The 24184-nt window shown below is 39.0% G+C and overlaps 1 protein-coding gene across 5 annotated transcripts in view; it reads right to left on the reverse strand.

The window, feature by feature from the left end:
- Nucleotides 1-24184, reverse strand: part of FBXL7 (F-box and leucine rich repeat protein 7) — a 298878-nt gene that overhangs the window by 138460 nt on the left and 136234 nt on the right. The gene's annotated exons all lie outside the window — the stretch shown is intronic.

Here is a 24184-nt window from a genome sequence, read left to right on the forward strand (position 1 = left end):
GCCAGCATAAACACAAAGCTGCTTGAGTTATGTGATGAAAATCACAAGATACACAAGGCTCACTGGCCTACATGACAGATGAAAATGTGTCCCAGCAGCAAGTCACAGAATCACAGAATACGTGGAGTTGGAAGGGATGCACAAGGACCATTAAATCCAACTCCTGGCTCTGCATAAGACCATCCACAAGAGGCACACCACGTGCCTGAGAGTATTTTCCAAATGCTTCTTGAACTCTGTCAGGCTTGGTGCTGTGACCACTTTCCTAGGGAGTCTGTTCCAGTGCCCAACCACCCTCTGAATGAAGAACCTCTTTCTAGCACCCAACCTAAACCTCCCCTAACACAACCCTCAGGTCTTGTCATCAGTCACCACAGAGATCAGTGTCTACCTATCCTCTTCTCCTCCCAGGAAGTTGTAGACTGCAATAGGTCTCTCTTCAGTCTCCTTTACTCCAGGCTGAACAGACCAAATGACCTCAGCCGCTCCTCATATGGCTTCCCCTCCAGGTCCTTCACCATCTCCACTGCCCTCCTTTGGACATTCTCTAACAGCTTAATATCTTTCTTATATTGCAGTGCCCAAAACTGCACACAATATTCAAAGTGAGGCTGCACCAGTGCAAAGCAGAGCAGGACAATCCCCTCCCTTGACCTGCTGGTGATGCTTTGCCTGATGCCCCCCAGGACACAGTTGGTCCTCCTGGCTACCAGGGCACTGCTGACTCATATTCAACTCGCCATCAATCAGGACCCCCAGGTCCCTTTCTGCAGTGCTGCTTTCCCGCATCTCATTCCCCAGTCTATACATACAGCCAGGATTGCCCCAATCCCCGTGCAGAACCCGGCACTTTCCCTTGTTGAACTTGATATGATTGCTGATTGGCCAACCCTCTGATTTGCTGAGCTCTCTCTGCAGGACCTCCCTGCTTTTGAGGGAAACAACAGCTCCTCTCAGTTTTGTGTCACCTGTAAACTTGCTTAGTATCCCTTCCAGTCCTGCAACCAAGTAATTTATGAAGATGTTGAAGAGCACAGGGCCGAAGGTGGAGCCCTGTGGAACCCCACGAGTGACAGGTCACCAGTCACCAGATGTTACTCCATTCACTATTGCCCTCTGAGCAACTTGCTCACCCATCACATGATGTGTGCTGGACATTTTGTCCCAAAGGATCCTGTAAGAGACAGTACTGAAAGCTTTACTGAAATCCAAAAAGATTACATCAACTGGCTTCCCTTGATCATCTACGTGGGTTACCTTGTCATAGAAGGAAATCAGGTTTGATAAGTAGGACTTTCCTCTCATGAAGCCGTGCTGGCTGTGACCACTGTCTGCATTGTCTTTCAGATGTTTTTCAATACTTCCCAGAATAATCTTCTCCATAACGTTACCAGGCACTGAAATGAGACTGACAGGTCTGTAGTTTCCGGGATTCTCCTTCTTGTTCTTCTTGAAAATTAGGACAATATTTGCCAGCTTCCAGTCAGCTGGGACCTCTCCAGATTCCCAAGACTGCTCAAAAAAGGGTCAAGAGAGGTTTTGCAATAAAGCCAGCTAGCTCTCTGAGGATTCTTGGATGAATCTCATCAGTCCCCATAGACTTATTTGTAGGGATCCAGTTAGAACAGCAGATCCCACGCAATTTCAGAGTTGACCCTTCCACTTACTCTGGAATAATTTTACTAGGTTTTTTGCAGCATATTTGCTCTTGGATTCTGGTGTATGGGCATTTTTGTGCCGTATTTTACACACCCAAGATCTCATATGAACAGGCTGACCTGACATTGGTTCTTACATGCCACCCTGGAAAAAAACTGCAGTATTACTCTTGACAGCAAGTTTTAATGTGATGACACCTGCCTTCAGCAAGTAGTGACAGGTACTTCAAGAGTTAATGGATAATAGGACCAAATCTACTGTTTGCCATGCTGAAGTGAAACATTAGACAAAATGCCAAAACAGAACAACAATATAATCATTAAGAAAAAAAGAACAAAAAGCAATTAAGTCCAGAATAATAGCCATTAATCTTTTTAACTGTCCAAAAGTGTTATACTACAATGACTTTGAAGTAAAAAAATCTGGAAATTTTGTTTATTTAAGCCATCAATTTTTATACAAATGACATTATTCAAATTAAACTTCTCAACATGAAAGAGCATATGCTCATGGCTTTCCTACCAGATGATCATTACTCTCTTTTATATCTTCAGACAAGTTATTTTTTAAATCAAATATATGCCAACTACATCAAGAAGAGATCCAGAAAAAAAGCAGTCCAAACCTCAAAGCATCAGGGATCATGCAAAAGGAAAGAAAAATCTCTTTTCCTTCTCTTGTTTCCATGACACGCATTATGCTGGTCCAAGTCTCCAAAACCTCAAGTGTATCTCTTTTCAATCTGCACCTCCAGAGACTGCAGACTCCTACCAAGTAGGATGTTTCCAAGTATCCCCACGGAAATCAGCAGCTCACTGCAAGACTTAGCCTTTGTGGACATACGGCATTCTTTAACGATGCAATAAATTAACTCATTTATCCAAAGTAAAAGTGAAGTTGGACTACACACTTTGGACAATCATTTTCCTTGGACTTTATATTTGTACCAATGGAAATTATATGTCATAAAACTGGTTTCCACCTATTAATTCTAAACTGCTGAGAAAACTATCACTGTTTCAACGTTGAAGTTACCTACCTACAAGCACTGTCACTGACTGAACTGTTTTCAGGATATGTTCATTTACAAATGCACATTGACCTTCTGCCCTAAAATCTTAGAAGTAGGGTTCTCAAGAGATTTTGGGGGTTTTTCCAAATCAAATTAAAATGTGTCAACATAACACACTGGTTCCAAATATCATTCCACCCAACATTTGTCAGGATATGATAAAGCAAATAGTAATCTACACAAACTCCAACCCCAAGGAAAGGAAATAAACTGAATGTTTCACAGGAAGTATACTGAAGTTTGAAGAGTTTGCAGATATTGTTCCCTTTGGGACAATATTTCCTAAAACTTTCACAAGTGAAATCTCCGCAAGCATTTTACACTATCTATTTTATTTTTAAACCACAACTCCAGCTTCCAGGATTGTGAAATTTGGCTGTGAGATTTGGCATAACTTAGCTATGAAATAGTATACTTAGTTCTGCAGCATTTCTGTAAGGTTTAAGCTAAATTTCAACTCTGGCCAAATTCACTTGTGTGACCTTCGCTGTTCTTACAGTCAGTGCCTGCTTCAACTTTTCAGGCACCACAGGGCACTACAAAACCCCCTGCAATAGCTAACAGACTATACTAAAGTATCTCTGATAGGGAGGCAGTCACCTTAATCATTTTTTATTTCTGTACTGAGTGCAGGTACCAGCCAGCTCCAATTGCCACCAGCCAAGGCACAGCTGACTCTCTCAGCCATGGGTGAGTGGGCACTTCAGAGTAAGGAAGCCTTGAGGCACAGCCTCTTAGTAACACCTTTTTTTATTTGTGTTACAAGATGCAACAAGCCACTTGAAAGGTGAAGCTATAACATCAAGGGCAATAAGCATTGTTTACTTCTGATGTAAATCTGACTGTGGAAGTTCTGCAGCTAGCAAGACACAATGGTTTCTCCACTATACTGTAAAAGGTTTGAATTTGAAGAACATACATAAAAGTGCAGGTGTCAGATTAAATTTTTCAGAACCATTTAGCAGAATGATGTTTATTACTAGCAAGGCAAGACTATTCAGAAAGGCTGGATTAAAACAGTGAAGCTTAAGTAAAATTGTTCACATAGGCACAGATTCTAGTTGCTGTGCCTTGCTAGAAGCCTACTGGGTTTGTAGTCAGGACATCCATAACTCACATCTTTGTGCTAAGTAACCCACTACGAGTTCAAATTGGCTAAAGGACTTATTTAATGAAGTCTTCAAGTGGACTCATCTAATCTAATAACTAAAAAGAGGCAGGGTACATAATTTATGTCTCACTCTTTTGCCTCCATGTAACAGATGATAATATCAATTCCTTTTCTAGAGAACTTCAGCCCTGATTGATAAGGTTTTTAACCAAGAACTGTTAGATGGGACTTATAAAGTCACCATTCTTTTTGAAGACAGTACATCTCTGCTTATAAAAGCATTTCAAAACATGGACGGACAAACAGCATACACCACTACTGAGTTTACAAAGAAGTAATCATGTCAAATACTTTGGTACAGGGCCTCTCTGAAATGTACTAAGCAGCCTGCATGCCAGAAAGTAATGTCAATTTGCAACCAAACTTCGCACCATCTCACTTGGCAGCCAAACTTTGCTCTACATCTCACACACTGATAAAAGTCTATGAACTGTTTAGTCTAGGAGGTAAATATTATTTAACTAACATTGCCTGCAAAGGAAAGAATGCAAGTACCCTTCTTACTTGAACTCAAAGCGAGAAAACAAGATGAGAAATCTGTAACATCCTCTTTAATACTTAACTGGACTAGCAGGTCTCATGAGTAAGTATTAAAATACTGTCTTTCATTGAAATGGTTTAGCCTGTACTCCAAAAGTGGTTCCTACTCTGTAGCACTCTACTTCCCCAAGAAACAGGGAAATAAAACTTTAGCCTTCCTACCAATGACAGAATTTTCTTAGAAACCATTACATGAATTAAATATTGGACTTTTCATTATGAATTATCTTCCAATCATCAACATGTTTCAAAAGACACATTTACTCAAGATACAGTGTTCTAACATTTAGGTAGAAACAACACTTTCTTAGTATATATTACCTAACCTTAACTACTACTTTAATCTGATAGTAAAAAATAATTATTAAACCAACACAAGAAATAAATACAATTGAGTCAAAACAAAATCCTTTTTCTGGCCTTATACTTTCTCTGAGAATGTCACTACATTGCCAAGTTCTCTACTAATCGCTGCTTCAAATTTGTTTTTCCCCAGTTCCACTGTAATTTAAACAAAATGCTAATCCTCTATATTCAGAAAAGCCAGTGGCTATTCAGGTCAATACCAAACATAAATTGGTAAAGACTTCATTTGCACATCATCACATGAGCCATGCCAGAGGATGGAGGTAGCCTGAGAGCATAAACTCCAGTATAGATTCTGAAGTGGCTGCAAAACCTGCTGTTGCATTGGAGTGCAGCAGGTATTCGGTGTAGATCTGAATTTCATTATATAGTAACATATTGTCCAAAATCAAAACAACCAAATATACTTTTATCTTCCACAAAATACCATTAACTCTTAAGATCTCTGTTTAGATTTTCACAACAACTGGTTCCAACATCCTAACAAAAAAGGTTAATATTAAACTTAAACTATCATTTTAACTGCTCATTTTACTTTAAGCACAAAAGCTACAGTATTTTCAATGATATTTTTGTCTACTTTTTTACAAATGCACCAATATTCCTGTGTTCACAGTCAAAAGTAGTTGTGAACATTCTAGCATCAGGGCCCAGCTATCCCGCTTACAGCTCATGAGACATGATCAATCTCACAGATGGAGTTTTAATCAGCACTTAAAGAGGTAACTACAGGGCTTTGCAGAACCTTTTCTTGAACAGTGTTTAGTCCTCAGTCATGTCTCCTCTCTCCATCCAAAAGAAAGTCTAAAAGCAAAATTGCCCAGTCTTGCTCATCCATGAGGATTCAAAACAAGTCCCAGTCACGATCCACTCCCCAGCTCCCAACCCCTACTCAATAGCTAACTTTCACCTCTTCTCCCCACTTCTATGTCTCCTACTGCAATCCTAGTACACACTATTCAGTTAACTTCGCCAGAACTTTCCCTGGCTGGCTAAGCTTTCACTGGTCCCTGCTCTTAGCCTACCTTGTGGACTTTGTTCTTTGTATGACTAGTTTGCACTTGGCAGAGGTTGACAAGTGAAGGCAAATTCTCCAATTCACTAAAACAAGCACAGCAGCAGCATAGAACATGAAGGCAATAGGTATGATATCTGTCAAGCTTGACTCAAGACTAGATTTTTACAGAAGTCTTTCCACTCAAATAGAAGTTTCTGCTCTGCATGTGCCAAAACCTGTCCCATGGTATCAGGATTCCCACAGACTACTTTTGACGCTATTATCTGAAATCTTGCAAAGTTTGGCTGTGATGCTGAGAATATTCACACAATTTTCTACTAAAGGTGTTTTACTTTCCTAGTCTGATATTAAATTGGCATAAGGTATAGTCTACATTGCAGATCTGTTAAAAAAAGTAATTCCATCAGAAAAACAGTTTCTTCCTACAACTGCATAGGTGCTAAATTAGGTGCAGTGGAAGCAGGAGCAACCTGCAGCTGGAGGTGTAGTACATAGTAACACCACAATAACCAACCTCACAATAGCTCCCAAATTTTAAGCTTGAATACTGACAGCTGGTTAAGTCAGAGTAAAGACATAAGGAAGTGAAATACCTTCATCAAGACATCATACAAAGTACTCTGGTATAAACGTACACTGCAAAAAGCAATGCAAAAATCTTTCATGTGACAATACAGATCTGAAAGCCTAAGATGACTTCTTTAAGTAAAGAAGAACAAAACAATCTGACAGCTAAGGAAAACTAAACAAGGATCACTTTACTCCTTTAGATAAGCACAGTAACTTCCAGTTTTTCTTTACTGATGGATGCAAGGAGGTCGAAAGGGGAAAAGGGGAAAGGGAAGTGGCTGACTCAAGGATGCAAGTAAATGGAGACTTTGAAAAATTGTGGGATTACAAAAACTAAATAAAACAGATTTGTAAAAAAGGCATATAGTGATAGAAGGTGGTATCTTAAAGAAAACTAAAAAGAGAGAACCTAGATACTTGAGAAGTATCTCTACTTTTTCAACTGACAATCAAGCTTGACAGAATTACAAGCCACATACTAGCAGGCTCAGAAGTCAAGCTCATCAGCACATGTAAGAGTATGAAAGAAGCCATACTTACAAAAGAAAACTGAATCAAACTAAGGCCTCACACTGTATATTTGACAATCAACTTTAGATTTCTTAATCCTTTTTATCTGAATTCTGTGAAATCCAAATTTCTAACACTGCATCAGCCACAGATGTCTGGCAATGATAGCAAGCAAAATTAAAAAACAACAACAACAACAACAACAAAACAACAACAAACAAATCTACAAAACAAAAAAGAAAAAAACCCAGTACCCATCTGATAAAAAAAAACAAAACAAACAAAACAAAAAAGCAAACACACAATTTTATCAGACCCTTTTAGTATAAAATTCCATTGTTCCTATTGAAAACTCTGTAGTTTCAAGTGTATAAATTAACCATCTTCTAGTCTTAACTCTGTACAGAGACTGTGCACAATGCTACAATTTGCTGCTGCAGTCATTGCCTGAACACTGAGAATAAGGTTTATCTGAAACAACACAGTGGCTCCCCAGAATATGAGGAGGATAGTAATTCTCCACAGAAATAATGTGACTTTCAGTGCCAATTCAGCACTTTTATTTCTTCTCCACTATTATCTATATTTCAGCTCTTTTCCACATGAAACTCTCCTTTCAGACAACACGAAAACATTGCACGGAAACTCAGAAGAGTTAAATATAAATACATATGTCTCAAGACATCTATTTTCAGCATAATGTACTCCAAGGTATCCCAACAGACCAGCAACAAAAAGACAAAGGACACTTTCTTAGCCTACTGAAAAAGGTTAAGTCAGAAGCTTTTTAGTCCTAAAAGTTTCATCAATTATATATAATCTATACAGATATTCAGTGGGAGAAGGACACATTAAGGGAAAAAAATGAAGGTAACTACTATCTACCCTGTTGATTATTCAGCATTTAATTTTGAAATGTTTTCCATTCTCACTATTTAGCAGTATGTGTGCCACTGGTATAAAGATTGTTTGGTTACATAGATATATATGTATGTATAAAAACAAATATATATATTTGTTTTGATGATTTAAAAATCCCTTCTAAAGTATATCTGCAAAGCTTAGACTGAACTGAGGAATTCTGAAAAAAAAAAAATCAAAATGTCACAGCTTACCAAAGTATTTTATTTAATATCTTTGTGAAAAAGACATGCTTCAGCCATCTTTCTTTCCTGTAGAACAAGAAATAATTCTAGTCTTAAGTATAACTCATTCTTGTAGTATTTGGTATTCGCACCTCATTAAAGAAAAGTATTGAAACTAAGGTAGGTCTGCAGCAGAGGTAAAGAGAGCAGAAACAACTGAAACACGATGGGTATGTGTCAATGACCAATACACGACAGTTGAAAAAATCTCTTGCTCATGATGTTCTTATCTTGATGGTTTCTGGGAACTTAAAAGCATACCAGGGAAAAAGTCACTACCATGATGGACTGGAAGACACTGTCAGCCCCATCTGTCCATGCCTGCTCCCCCTTCCATTGGGCCTCCCCCCACTTGCCCACAGCCTCGTGACAGACCCTCTGCCTCCAAGGGCCATCACTCCCTTCCTCAGCAATGGTGCAGCAGGGCCATCTCCAGCTCCAAATCATCCTGCCCTGCATCAATCACACCAATTCTTGCCATGTACATTTCTTCATGCTCAGTTTCTTCCTCTGACCCAACTCATTACCTTCACAGCAGAGAAGACAGATGAGGACATGATGGTTGAATTAATACTCTGTCATTTGACACCAAATTTTCACCACACTTACTACAACGTCATGTGAGTACCCTAAAATACTCAGTGTAACCTTAGTAAATCATCTGCTTCTTCATCCCACTTTAACACATATGTTGTAACTAATCAGTACAGGTAAAAAACTAACAGAAGTTACACCAAAGAAACACGTATCTTTTCAGAGGGTTGTTTGGGGTTTTTTTTCCAACAAAAAACCCCAACTAACCATTCAATCATTATTAAACTTTGTAATAATTGAAGTAATTGTTAAAAGCTGAGAGCAGGCACATAAAGCCGTACAATTGCCTAGGGCAATGTAACAGAAATAATCACAGAAGAAACACTTTATTATAAAAAAACCCTGCTGTCAAGAATCAGGTTGGTAACATGACAGTGAAACTAGAAATCCAAATGGGGCTGTCAGCTGGTCTGAGGTTACTGGTAATGCAGACCAGGCTCTGTGGTCAATAGGAGAAGGACTAAGTACACTGCACACAAGCTCCTTCTGCTTCTCTCCTTGCATACACTTCCACTCAATTTGTAATTTTAATGGCTTTTGTATCACCCCAAAGCCAGCTAAGCTACCTATGCAGTGCAATGAAGGGAGATGGCCCAACTGGCTCTTCTTATTCCTAGTGACTTCGAAAGATGTGGCCTGATGAACCAAATTAAATTAAGCAATGCCCAGAACAGCAGCCTTTATGGCAGACCCATTAGGCAAGAGTAGCCAAACATAAGTGAATACTTCTGCCATTAAACAATCCAATTCAACTTTTTCCAGTTCTTTCAGTGTCTCTGGTTAGCTTCATTTTGCTGAAAGCAGTCACTACCACTAACTCATTTCTATGAGAACTATTCCAACTCCTTGACCACAATCTGTCTGACAAGAAACATTCTCTAAGTGTCTTTCAAGTGTGGAGTAGTGATGTTCGACAAATTATCCATTTGGGATTTATTTTGCATCTTCCTGCATTTGCTCCAACCTGTCTGATGATTTCTAGCAACTAAGTTTAATAAAATTTACAATCACATAAGTACATTTTTGCTAGCAGACAGAGCAAGTCTGGACTTTGGCATGCAGATGCAGACAAGTTATGTCCCAGGAACTTACAACAGTTGTGCATTTCCTCACGCTTCCTCCTCTTTGAAAAATCTTGTCTAGTGTCATTTGGCACCTCTCATACCCAAGCATTTCCTTAACTAGTAAGCATCTACTTTTGCAGTTGTAGGTAATAACAAGCTGCATTTTACTTCCAGGGAAGCAGGCAGTTTACACGAGCCAGAGGGAAACACCTGCATCTCTCTGGTCTTGGCATGTCAGTGGCTGCATATCAGATAAAAACACAGTGGATGTCAAAGAGACACAGGTGCAGGAAGCTTGCTCCAGTGCTCATTTCCACAATATCCTTTTAAAAGGATAGCTTATCCTTTGCTAACTACACTTAAGAGAGCTGCTAACTGCTCATATGATTTTTTTCCCAACATATGTTTTAACTAAATGCCACTATAAAATTACAGTTTGACAAATACGCCATGCCAAGAACCTGACTTGCTTCTCTTAAAATTTAGTCTTCAGAAACCATCTGTACTGTGACAACAGGAGCAGTACTGCTTGTCCAACCCAGTTAGCAGTTTTGTTGATTTGTCTCTTTCTCCACTAGGCTTTTCAGAGTAAAGTCTATGAGTTGATTTATTGCTCTAACACAGAAAGGGCCTTCAGAAGGTTTTGAGATACTCCTCTACCAGTTTGTCAGTATGCAGTGCAAAATATAATTGAATTGAAATGCAAAAAATAATCCCATCTGTCAAGGAATTATTGTCAATTAATACTGAAACCCAATCACTCATTTACTAAAGCTGAATTCTCCAAAACTAAAAAACATACTGAAACTAATACTGAAGGAGTGATTTCTCACGTGACTATTTCTCATGTATTATTTCCTAGGGTACTCCTTCATTAAAGGAAATCGAAGGCTAACATTCTTCTGAACATAAGTACAAACACTATGGTAGCAGAAAGACCATCACAGTCCTATATCAGCGTGGAAGAAGCAAACTCTGTAACTATCCAAGGAGCACACTAAGTACCCCAGACCAGGTTCTAGCACAGCACAGTCTGTGTTACAAAGACCCTCCCTTCAGCTATTGCCTCACCTGCACCATTAGTAAGCAATACTTGCCACAAGCAGAGCAGAGCAGACCAGTCTTGCACAGTAAGTGCCTCAGTGCAAAGTTCTGCTGTGTTAGCTCAGGCCAACCTCAGAGGCATTTTAAACCGAACAGGCTGATTTTTCCCACTTCCACCAATAACCGCGTGTTCATTCACTACCAGAGGGCCTGAAAGAAGGCATGAACGGTTAAAATTATCACGCCTGTTTTTCCATTGCTTGTCATAACCTCTGTCAAAATAAGCAGAAAACTTCATTAGAAGTTACTGGCTCAAAACATATGCAGTGACAGTCTGTAGGGGAAGGAGGGAAGGAAGGAAGTGAAGAATACAAGAGAAACTTGTTCTCTGTGTCAGAAAACAAGTAGAAAGATATGTAAAATGTTGGGTAGGAAAGGTAAAAAACATCCTACACTTCCAACAGTGTGGGACAGATAGCTGTACTACAAAATGATTATACTACACCTCTAAAATAAAAATCAATAGCTACCAAAAGGAACTTGCCATAGCAAAAATAAGTTTTAGACAGATTCCTGCTGCAACAGATCACCATTGTACAACTAGTAATTCACAATTTAACCAAAAGAATAAATGCTATTTGAACATCCATGCTGACTTAAAAACTCAGTGAGGTACCTCAATTCAGTATATAAATGCACACACAAACACATATAATCAAGAAATGTAATAGTGTGTCCATTTTTAAGATCACTTCAGAAATGGAAGGTGTACAATGCAACAACTGAACCAGTATTACTATTTTGAAATTCATGATGTGTATTTCAGATGTCAGCGAACACCTCACAGCAAGCTTTCTTCATGGTTTTCCTCATCCACAACATTCCTTGGCAATACAGCATACTTGAACCAAATTAAAAAACAGTCTAATTTGAGCAACAGTAGTAAAACAACTTCAGAAAGCATCACCACAAAATCTTAAGCTGTAGATAGAGGCATTTATTAATAACAAACATTTGCAGCAAGTCCACTCACAAATAACAAAATACATTTTAAAACTAATATCTAAAACATTTAAAGTATACATAACTATTTAAGAACCTTTGCCAAAGTGGTTTTGGCACACAAAAGAAGAGATGGATATTGAGCATGCATCTACTGTTCTAGGTCAGACAAAAAGGCTGATACATCCCCAAGCTCTGGCTGATAATGCCAGACAGCAGACACCTTTCTGGCACAGTTATCATATCTGACTCTGAAGAAAAGCAGAGTCCTTTCCTCTCAGAAAGGACTACTATGACACCCTTTTCATTTTCTCTTATATTAAAATCATATAACAACCATTAGTAAATACCTGTTTTAAAAGGAACTTTTTTTTTTTTTTTGGAAACAATCATACAAAGCTCAACCTGTCACCAGGGTGACCTCACTATGTAAGACTATCCCTGTTTCAGAAGGATAAATCACAAACTCAGTTTTAATTATCCCACTCCACTGGTATATAACAGTGCAGAAAAACCTTTCTTAAGCACTTTGACAGTTTCCCTTTCCAAAATAACCATCTCTGATAAAAAACACCTTATGACAAGAACTCATACTGTGTGCACTGCTCACTCTAAAAATTAAGACAATGAAAACTATCCCCAAGCAGTACCTCACAGAAAGGAGGTACAACTGTTGGATTCAGGATTATTCACTGTTTACTGTACCCTATCCTGCCAACTGAAAACAGCCAAACACGTCTTCCTTCACAGTCTTCCATTCCACCTACTCTCTAGCAACATCCTCAGGTACTTTCCCCACGTGTTTTTCAAGAAAATGAGATCTCTTTAAAGATACCTTGCACTTTGAGCCTCTCAGCTAAAGTTCTTCATGACTTAAAAAGTCTACTGGTAGGTAGGCAAATTTCTTTCAAGACAACTAGCACTAAATTTTAGTTGTTTCCTTAAATCTGCCTTTCCTATATCCAACTGAGTCTTTTAACACACAAGATATGCTCTGCAAGACTGAAATTTTACTCTATTGCTGCAGTCCAGCAGCAGCAACAACCAACCCATCCAATGATTCAATTCTGGAAGAGTCCAGGGAAAACTATTTCTCCTATTCCTGGCAAGAGCAAGCAGTTAATCTTCTAATTTTCACTGAAAAGAACAGCAGAGAATCTGCTTTGCAGAGAATCTTTGCAAGTTGATCAAGTACCCACCACAGTGGGTAAAACAAACTGCCAAGTGACATATAACAGGATCCTTGCAAAGGAATGCAGGGTCATGACACGTGATCTTCCACAACGATTTATTCTTTTAAAAAGTTGTAAAAATCAGGGGATAAAGTAGGTGGTCATGTCACTCTTGATTAAACAAGTCTGCACTGATACAGTGCACTGAACTAGACAGACTTACGATCATAACAACATTGTCAAAATTCTCAAAAATATCAGTAACTGATGGATGATCGAGCTGTGTGCTTGCAAATGGCTACTTACTGCTTCTGCAGAGGCAGGAAAAGATTCAGTTCACTGAAAACTTTACAGTTCTGCAGATGAGCTTGTTTGCTCCCCATCTGTTCATCCCCTTTTGGTCTCTGTTCAAACTAGAACAACACCCTCTGGAGAACACAATCCCCAGGGTGCATCAGGTTTCTGATCCACACTGAATGCTTGGTCAGAGCTTGCCTGTGGAGAATGTTTTAATTACATCATGCTGGAATTTGGCAAGAGTCCTGGCATTTAATTAAACAACCACTTTTTGAAGCAAAGCTCACAGCAGGGCAGACCAGGAGACACAGAGGCCTGATGATGTGTTCCATAGGAGTGCTTTCCCTACAGCCCAGTGCCTACTTTGTAAGCAGCCCTGATCTACCAGGAATACAACATTTCACATCACTAGATGCCTAAAATCAGACCAAATGGAGGAGTAGGAAAACCACTTACAGTTTCCAAGAACAGTCAAAATCATAGCTGACTAATTTCAGGCGCATGAAAGTTGTATAGCTAGTATTAGGAAAAGATGATTAGGGTCCTTCCAAATTGCTTTCTCATGTGAGCAAAGGTCCAAGGAGTAGTCATGCTACCATATTTCTGTAGACACTTAAAAATGTAAAGCCTAACAGGAAGATAAAAAATAGCAAGCATGATGGTCAGGATTTTTTTGGTATTTTATTTTACCTAGAAAGTGACTTTTTCCTGATATTACCAAAGAAAGGCCAGGACCATTATAACAGTTTAAAGAACTCCCTCCTCTGTTTCCAGGTCTAAAGGATAATTTTAGACCTTCATTCCTGGGATCAAGCATTCCAACTTCTAGTTTCCGTTGTCTTCTTTTTTTTACTCATGGGTGATTTACAACCCTCTGAACATTTGTAGAAGAACCAAGGATGACTCCCCAGAAGCACGCAGTAAGCACATCCACCCAGAACATCTGTTCTACCCCTGGGAGACAAGACCTGTTTCTAGTTTCACAGTCCTGAACTTAACAGTTTTAAAGGAAGTCTAACATGGAAGGTAGAGTTCCCACTTCCTCCAAGTACTCTGTGATGGTTCAGACTTGGGTCCCTGCTAAATGCCCAACCCCCCAGTAGCAGCCCCTCTCTTCCCCCCTTTCTACTTCCCCCAGGGCAAATGAAAAAAACTATGCAAATTGAAGAACTCAAAAATCAAGCTAGTTATATAAAAAAATATATTTTATGTATATTACAGTTAAGATGCTATGTACACAGCACAGGGAATCCAAACACCCCCCAAAGGGATAGGGAAAGGGGAAAAAGGGACAAAAGGAAATAAAAAGGGACACCGAATAGATATGCGCAATCAAACCCGAGAACTAATAAAATAACTAGTAAAACAAATCTCACCACGTTCCTTAGAAAGCAGGCTTGGCAGACACGGCCAGCACTCTCCAGGCTTCCACGTGGCAGGTCAGTGGATGCTGCAGGCCTCAGCCTTAGATAAGCGAGACCAACGCAGGGACCCACTGTTCCCAAACTCCGGCGGAAGAGAAGAAGAACGAAGGCCGTTTCTCCCCTCTTATTTATACCACGATTTACGTAAAAATTTTATGGAATACTGGGAACACTGCCCCTTCCTTGGTTACAAACTGGTAACCAGGGAAGGCCTAGATTAAAACCACCACATACTCTAATAGCAATTTCCTACGTATGTTCTGGTTTAGATCAATATTGGCATTCTGGCCCATTTTCAAAGGTCTTCTCTACCTAACAAAATTTATTTCAATTCAGCTTAAAAAAAAAAACCAAAGCCAAAACACACAACACACAAAAAAACTACCAAAAAAACCAACAAAACAAACAAACAAAAACAAAACAAAGAAAAAACACAAAAAAATTTCCCAAATTTAAAAAAAAGTGTAAGAGTTGCCAACAAGAACACCAAGTCTCATATGGTTGACTTATGGTAAAACCTCATCAAAATTAACTTGAACTTCTAAGTTAGTCAACTGAGACTCATACTTGCACATGCAAAAACTGAAAGCTAAGCACCAAAAACACCACCCAAACAAACAAATCCCAGCAACCAAAAAAAAAAAAAGCCCCCAAACCAGTAACAGCAATAATACCTGCAGCTAAAACAATTGAAATGCTATGACTTGCTTTAAGTCTTACTCACATTTTCAAGAATACCTGATCATAGTATACAAGCCTTGCAGTGCTTCAAATATATGAAGAACTTTACATTTGAGAACCCCTTAAATTGAACAGTTTCCAAAGCATCTTAAATGGAAGATGTGAGGTTGGATTGTCAATCATGCTGCACATTCAATCAAAAGTTTATGGGAATTTGGAAGCTTTTAAAAGTTTCTATGCTGTTTACAGCATGAGATTTTCTCATGACAAGATTGTATTTCTCTAAGATGTGATAGCAAACACTAAATTTCAAATTTAATCTGATATGACACAAAAGTTTATAAGTTCTTATATGCATAGTCATTTTGACTATGAAGAGACAGACATTTTTAACAAGTTGAGGATAAAATTCTCCACAGAAATCCTACTGCCTGCAAGCCGTCAAAAGTCATATGACTGTAATGATTTCAACTAAGGACACCATGAAAGGACACACTGTGAAATCAATTACTCCTGTCACAATTAATAACAGCAGATTATTTTTCCCCATCTGTTTGAAAACTGTACTAACTGTACTCCTAAGTCATTAGGCCAGTAATTTCCATTCTACCTCAGGGAGAGGTAAAAGGGGTGCACTGATAACCTCAAGCAAACACTCCTTTCTGTACACCACACCACATTTTACATAAGCCTTCTGGAATGTGTTTCCAACAAAGACCACTATTAACTTGCTACTGTGGCAGGCAAGATAGCAGATTGCTGAAGTAAACAGAGAAATACATCTGCTTATACAAAAACCTACACCACTTAGTGCCAGCACAGTAGAGGTGTCAGATCTCATCTCAAAAAGTTCCTCCTCTCAGTCACCTTCTATTAAAGAAGTATGTAGCTACATATGTACTGATAAATGACATGTATTGGTTGGCTACCAGATATATTTTTTTGCTTAGTACTTACATTTGAGTCAGAATTCCTAAAGAAACATTGAAAGTTTTAACTACAATCTGACCTCATAATGGGTTACAGTATAGGCTTAATGTTAAGCATTCCCCACCTGGCTTACAAAATCAGAACCAATCACAGTGCCTGTATGCATTCCAGCATCAAATTTTATTTTTAACATAGAGAATCTATATGCTCATATTTCTCTCATTTCAAAGGTTCAATAGTTTCATTAAAGGATAGCAACTTTTAAGCAGACTTTTTTTAAACCATAATTGGGTTACTATATGCCAATTAAACGTTAGTATTACTAACACTTCACAGTCTACATATCTGTCAGGAACCCAGCAACAATATTTGCATTAAAACCTGCCCAAGAATATCTATATAGAAAACTGTTAAAATGAATGCTAATTGTTCCCTTTAACTAGTCTGGTTGCCTTCAGAAAAACCTACCAGTAAGATAGAGCTCTTCATTGTATTTGTAAATTCTGGGGTCCATGTAGTTATCCGCATCACCATAGAATCATTTAGGTTGGAAAAGACCTTTAAGATCACCAAGTCCAACCCTGAACCTAATGCTGCCAAGCCCACCACTAAACCATGTCCCCAACCACCACATCTATGACTTTTAAATACCTCCAGGGATGGTGACTAACCACTTCCTTGGGCAGCCTGTCCCTATGATGGGTAACTCTTTCTGTGAAGAAGTTTTTCCTAATATCCCATCTAAACCTCCCCTGGCATAATTTGAGGTCATCTCCTCTCATCCTGTCACTTATTACCTGGGAGAAGAGACCAACACTCACTCCACTACATCCTCCTTTCAGGCAGTTGTAGAGAGTGCTATGGTCATCCCTCAGCCTCCTTTTCTCCAGGCTGATCAATCCCAGCTCCCTCAGCTGGTTCTCATAAGACTAGTGCTCCAGACCCTTCACACCAGCTCTTGTTGCCCTTCTCTGGACTTGCTCCAGCACCTCCATGTCTGTCTTGTAGTGAGGGGACCAGAACTGAACACCAGATTCAAGGTGTGGCCTCACCAGCCCTGTGCACAGGGGGACAATCCCTATCCTGGTCCTGCTGGCCACCCTATCTTTGGTAGAGGCCAGGATGTCACTGTCCTTCTTGGCCACCTTCAAACAAAACCATATTAAAAAAAGCAAGGCAGCCACAATTACTAGACAATATTTGTTGAGTTGGTCAATTGTGCAATGGAATAAGGAAATTCCTGGGAAGGGCAACTTACTCTCAGGACTTAACATAGACTCTGTTAGCTCAAATAGCAGAGGTCTTAAATAGCCCAGAAAGATTGCTTAAGATTCTGGGTCCTGTGTCTGCTATAGATGATTTGAACAAGAATATCAACAGAAGCAGAAAGATCACAACAAAAACAAGCCTCAATGCATGCACCCTCTAACAGAAGTCATAACTGAGTAGAAAAAAAAAGATTTGTTGATAAAAAACAAGCAAAATATTTACTTTGATTTACTCATGGCAGGAAGTGTTTGAATACCTGCTTGAAAAAATTTCTGAAGACCTATCCACACCAGGAGCACACTGCCATATCTACTTTAGGGTGTCATTTTCCATAGGCTTTATAGAATATTCTGGATTGAAAGGGACCCACAAGAGTCATCAGCCCAGTTCCCGGCCCTGAACAGGACCATCCCCAAGAATCACACCATGTGTCTAGAGCACTGTTCCAATCTTCCTGAACTCTCTCAGGCTTGGGGTGCTGTGACCACTGCCCTGGGGGTCTGTTCCAATGCTTAACCACCCTTTGTGTGAAAAACCTTTTTCCAATATCTAACCTAAACTTACCCTGACAAAGATCCATGCCACTCCCTCAGGTTACTGTTCACCAGAGAGAAGAGATTAGTACCTGCCTCTTCGCTTCCCTTTATTAGGATATTGAAGGTCTCCTCTCTGTCTCCTTCTGAATGAGGTCTCCTCTCAGTCTCCTCCAGGTTGAGCAAGCCCAGTGATCCCAGTCCCTCCTCCAATTGTTTCTCAGCAATTTTGAATTTGTGTATGAAGTGAGAACCATGCCTTACTATTACACTTTTTGAACTTATACTGGCAATTCTCATATTGATTTTTATTAAAACTTTATTTTCTATATGAATCAATCAATGACTGGCAAATCATGCAAGTACTTCAACTTTTAATAAAGACCTGACATTTAATTAAAAAGTTGTTGGATTGCTTCTGTATTTCCAGAATTACAAAATCAACAGCATACCTACAATTCAACACATGTAGATGAAAAACTCCTCATGCTTAAGTTTCCTCTCTTTTTACCCCGAACAAGTTTCTCTGAAGTAAGTTTCCCCCAGTTTGAATCAGCTTCTACAGCTGTTTGCCAATTTAAGATGAGGGTCATGGTACACAGAACAGTCAGTGTTTCCATGTCCAAAATGCTCCCTTTATAGAGAGTATTAACACCGATTGCCTGACACAGGAAGCTGAGCCATGTTGACGTGTCTGCGTGTATTTGGCATCCAGCTACCAGAAGCTGTTACTGCCAGTAGACACAAACATGAACAAACAGGTCAATAACAAGAACACTCCTTGAGCAAGAAGAGCAGATGCTGACAGTATTCATCTTTTAGTAAAGTAACTAAAATATCTGGAGTACTTAGCATTCCTCTTTTAAGAGAATAGACCAGAAGACAGCAACAGTTTTCATTAGGCTCAAAGAGAAATACAATTTGAAAAATAAGTCAGAAGAAACTTAGCCATTACTACCAGACATTTGTTTAGATATGGAGCATCCTACCTTGTGATGGGAAAGGACCTCAGTCTGTATTAGTCCTCTAATGCAGGAAATGCTCACCATACAAAAAACAGTATTCAGGAAAAGCAATCCTAAGCAGGATTAGATAATTACAAACAGAGAGACATGCAAGTTAGGCAGCTTTGAGTCAGAGATGTTATCATGCTACAAAATCTGCTTTTTGCAGAATTCTGCCAATAATCACAGACAGTAAATGTATCCATTTGCCTGTCTTCTATCCTTACCAAGGAGGAAACAGACCCTGCAATTTTTTTAAACCCCTGGAATGGCTTCAAGTCTATAAAGGAATTCTGCACAAGTTATTTGAAATTCACAGGCCAGATCAACTTTAGAAACTTGCTGAAAAAGCAATGTCCATGAGCGACAGAATTTTTTCCCATGTAAAGATTCTACAAGGATGAGTATCACAGTTCAGACAATTATACTAGCAACAAATGGATTTTCCAATGGTACTTTACCTGATCTGAGGAAACCATTACAGACAACATTTGAAAATGTCCTTTTCTCTGTATAAACCAAACTAAGAGTAAGAGGGCTTACAGCTATATCCAGCAAGTAGATTAGCTCTCACTATATGTTCACCCTCAGCTTTAAAGGTAGTCTCTGAAATAGAGATTGTTCTGAAATAGAGACTTCCAGAAGAACAAGCAAGCTTTCTGCATGCAAACAGAGGTTTAGACTTGTAAAGTCATTCTCAGTGAAAGTCATCCCAATTGGACCCACCAAGTCAGGCTTAGCAATCCCATGTAATATGAGCAAAGTATTTGAGAAAAAGCTATTTCAGGGTAAGACGAACTCAAATAACTATATGCTTCAAAGCTTTTACTGTAAAAATGTTTATAAAACCCATCCCTTATTGAGAGCTATTGAAAACAGATGAACAATAAAAATGCTTATGCAGGAAAACTGAAGAGCTTGGAAAAGAGCAGCTTTATTTCTTATGGTCCATAAATCCAACAGTTAGAGTGTACTATACATATGACAAAATTCTAAACCCCTAGAATAGTCAATAGTTCAATGCAATTTCATGGAGTTTCAATTCATTTTATCATCTTGAGAGGAGTTCACGCAACAGGTTCATCCATTGTCACACAATAAGGCTGCACTACTGGATGGGGCTAGCAACATTGCCTGTCTAACAGTCCATCTGTCAAACCAAAAGGCTAAAGGGAACAGGGTTTGTTCAGCCTGGAAAAGAGAAGGCTTTGGGGTGACCTAGTTGTGGTCTTCTACTACTTCAAGGGAGCCTACAAGAAAGATGGAGAGAGACTATTTACAAGGGCATGTAGTGACAGGACATGGGGAAATGGTTTCAAACTGAGAGTAGGTTTAGATTAGCTATTACGGAAGAAATTCTTAACGTGAGGCACTGGAACAAGAGAAGCTGTGGATGCCGCATCCCCAGAAGTGTTCAAGGCCAGGTTGGATGGAGCTGTGAACAATCTGGTCTAGTAAAACGTGTCTCTGTCCACAGCAAGGGGGTTGGAAATAAATGATCTTTAAGCTTCCTTCCAAACCAGGTCATTCTGATCATACAGCAAGGAAAACACAGACTCACCCTCTGAAACAAAACTTTGCATACTGCTGCTTCTCTAAGGTTCAACCACAGGGTGTCAGAAACAAACATTTTCAGCTAACTGTAGTGATGAATTATTATAATTTGCAGGATTTACTTTTAAACAGAAAATATGACTGCAGCTTTTCATATCTACTGATTAGGATAGCCAAGAGAATTGTAGTATTTCAAATAAGGTGCAGTGAAGACCTAGAAAAGCACATCCACATATCTCTCCTTCATATTTCAGACACCAGTCACAACCATAAAGTATAGCTCACAGGTTCTGTCAATCAGCTCTTCACCTGACTGCATTAAACTTTTCTATCTCAATAAGTCACTATGGTTTACTGCAAAGGATAGGACACCAGGCTATAGGGATCTCGTTTCAGCCAGTTCATGTATTTTTGGCTATGCACAAATGTACTCCCAGGAATGTCTTTGGAGAGAGTGATCTTGCCCATACAGCCCTTTTCTTCCAACTCCTACTTCTGCTGCTGTTGATAACTGCCATTAAGATTTTAATTTAAATCACGGCAGACACACAGAAGTACTATACAAACCCTGAGTTCTGAGCCTATAGAGATGATCATCATCTGCACAATCAATAAACATTTCTTAGGACAAGAGCAAAGTATTAGTGTTTACCTCTATGACAGAAATACAACAGCACAACATGCAGAGTCTCCCTCTGATGAGAACCCATACAAAAAAGCTCTGCTCTGAAGGACAAAAACTCAGATGCTCAGATGTTACAGAGGAAGGCAAGTAGTCTCAAAGCAGCAAACTCTCACAGGTCAAGTACCATCCTGGGTTAGCAGAAAACATGCCAATGAATCCCAAGGAATCAATCACCGTTTGAGTTCAATATCAAATCAAGAACAAAAATGTTCAAGTCTAAATAGCATTTTTATATCACATGTGCAAGCACCATTTTAAGATAAAGGTAGTACTTTGCTGCAAATGAGGCATAAAGTACTTCGCAACAATTTATTTTACTGTCATTAAACATTCAAAGAAGCAGCAATTCTAGTTTGTTTACTATGGCCAAATGCCCAGATTTAATTTTTTTTTCACACATCTGTTTAACCTAAAATTTGGACAGTTTAGGCTGCAAGAAAACAGGAGGCTGAAAATGCGAACAACTTTGCCTTGAGGAGAGGGAACTTTCAAACCTGGTAAGTAATTTATCTTTACAGAAACATAGGAGAAGTTTTGCCAAGACTGGGGATTCCCAATTAGTTGAGACAGTACGGGATTGTCCAGTATTTTACATCAATTTTCTCACATTTAGAGAGAATATCTGTTCTTAGCATCCTCCACTATCATTTGCAACTCTAACTAGCACAAGGAAATCAAGACCATTTATTGTACGAAGTGAAAGTGGAAAAAAATTCCTGCCTACAAATTTACCCACAGCTTTTGTACCTACTTGAGAAACTCACCTACATAGTTTGGAAATTTTGGGAGAGAGGAGCAGAGGTTTCTCCCTTTTCTAGTTGATAAACTGGCTTTGAAACTCTGGCTTCACTTCCCCCTCAGTTTTTCTGGAATGAAAGAGCCTTGATCCAGTTCTGTCACTAGATTTATGAGGAATGTGCAACACAGACCCAATGGGCAGCAAGGCCCAGTTCTGTTACTCCTAAATTTTCCTTTGCTTCAGAGGAGTTTGCTGGCTGCTATAATTTAGTTGGCCTTTCCTATTTCCTGTGCCTCTCACAGACAATAAACAGAAATATTCCAGACATTACTTTTTGTCTGGATCCCAAGAAGCATTTTCAAAACAACATAAGCATTTCTTATGCACAGTGCCCACTCTCCCACACTTCTCCTCAAAAATCACACACCAGAAGAGAAATACTCATCTGAAGAGACAACCGTGCCATTAAAAAAGGGAGGAACAGCTTCTTAATTTACTCAAAAGTGATCAGGACATGTAACAGAAAATTCTTTAGGATGTTAAAAACTTCTGGACATTGTGAACTACACCAATACAAAAAAAAAACTGTAGCTGAGCTGCAGAGTCAAGCAGCAGTGGCTACCAACCATCTCCACGTGGGAGCATACCCAAGGTTTTATTGGCTTTGCAGACAGTTATTGAACTATGAGGAATTGTTGTCAGACTTTACAAGAAGGCATCAGGCAACTGGATTAACCGACTATAAGGATCAGAGAATCATACACAATAACGATATTCTTCTCTCAGAACACATAAGGTGAATCCAGACTGATCTTAGATTGAAGTTGTTTCTCTGCAGCTGAAAGCCAATCTGAGAAGCAACTCTTGAAGGAACAATACCAGATTTGACACAAATTTACAAACAAATTCCTTTGGCAGCTTCTGAATGGATTCCTTATCTGTTTTGTTTTCAACTTTATTCAAACATTCAAAGCCCTACCCGGAAAAACATCTTTGTTACCTATCCTTAAATGTCCCTAACATTGTCCCAGAGCTTCATAGCAGTTCACAGTGCAAGACAGCCCAGGAAGTAACTGAAGTGGCAAGCTTTCTTTAAAAAAATTTTGAAAGCCTTTGTGCCATTCATGTAAATGGCATTATCTATCCTTACAATGTTACTACATAATAAATCCATTACTTTTCAGAAAAAATCGTTGTGTACATGACAAAGCAGTGACAAAATATCAGACAGGAAAAGTTGTCCATTTACTGTTCACAACTCATGCTATCTCTTCAGAGAAGTTTTCTTATGTCTACTGCAAAGAGTCAATCTCAAAAAAAAAAAAAAATCAAACCAGTAATAATCTTTCCAACTTAGTTGGAAAGCACTGTAGGATGACCTGATATGCCAAGTCCTTGAGATGCCTTGGACTATTGTCTAACAGGAAAGATAATATTAAGCTACTGAACATCTTTTTACCTATTGGGAAAGAGAAATAAGTCTTTTAATAAATGGAAGACAGCAACAAATCTGTTAAAGTTCACAAAAGTCATCACTGCACAGCTCTTCTTTATAGGAGTTACTCTGCCACTGCTCAGATGCAGCATCCCTGTCTCCTCCATCACAGCACATTCCACCAAAAAGTTCCAGGGGAACACTCAGCTTATTGCATCTGGTAAGCAGCAAACTAAGAACACATTATATCAGTAAAAGAATTTTTATTCACCAACTTCCCAAAGGGCATAGCCTTACCAAAAAAGAAGAGTAGGGTAGTTACATTTCACTGGGTCAATTCAATGCACTATATTAATACATATTGACACAATGTGTTAGTGTTACAGTAAATTGTTTATAAAAAATGCCATTAGTTGATTTCTGGTCTGCTGGCAACTAGAATTATCATGAGTCAGCTGATGCATTTCAAAAGATAGCCAGGATTTCATGACTTTCCTGTGTAACCGATGTGGTTAGACAGTTTCAAGCTAAGTACAGTTTCCAGTTTCCTTAAAAGAGACTCTCACATCACTTGTGCTGGGTTGTTTGCATCATCTTCTTAAGACACAATAGTACATTGGACTGTCCTTACCCAAACACCGCATTTTAATTTTAAAAAATTAACAAAAATAGAGTTCAATTACTCAAAGGAAGTATTTCAGAAATA

This window comes from Empidonax traillii, unplaced genomic scaffold (assembly GCF_003031625.1).
Source record: "Empidonax traillii isolate 1590-97213 ecotype Southwest subspecies unplaced genomic scaffold, ASM303162v1 scaffold238:size1398292, whole genome shotgun sequence".
In the NCBI taxonomy this organism is placed as follows: domain Eukaryota; kingdom Metazoa; phylum Chordata; class Aves; order Passeriformes; family Tyrannidae; genus Empidonax; species Empidonax traillii.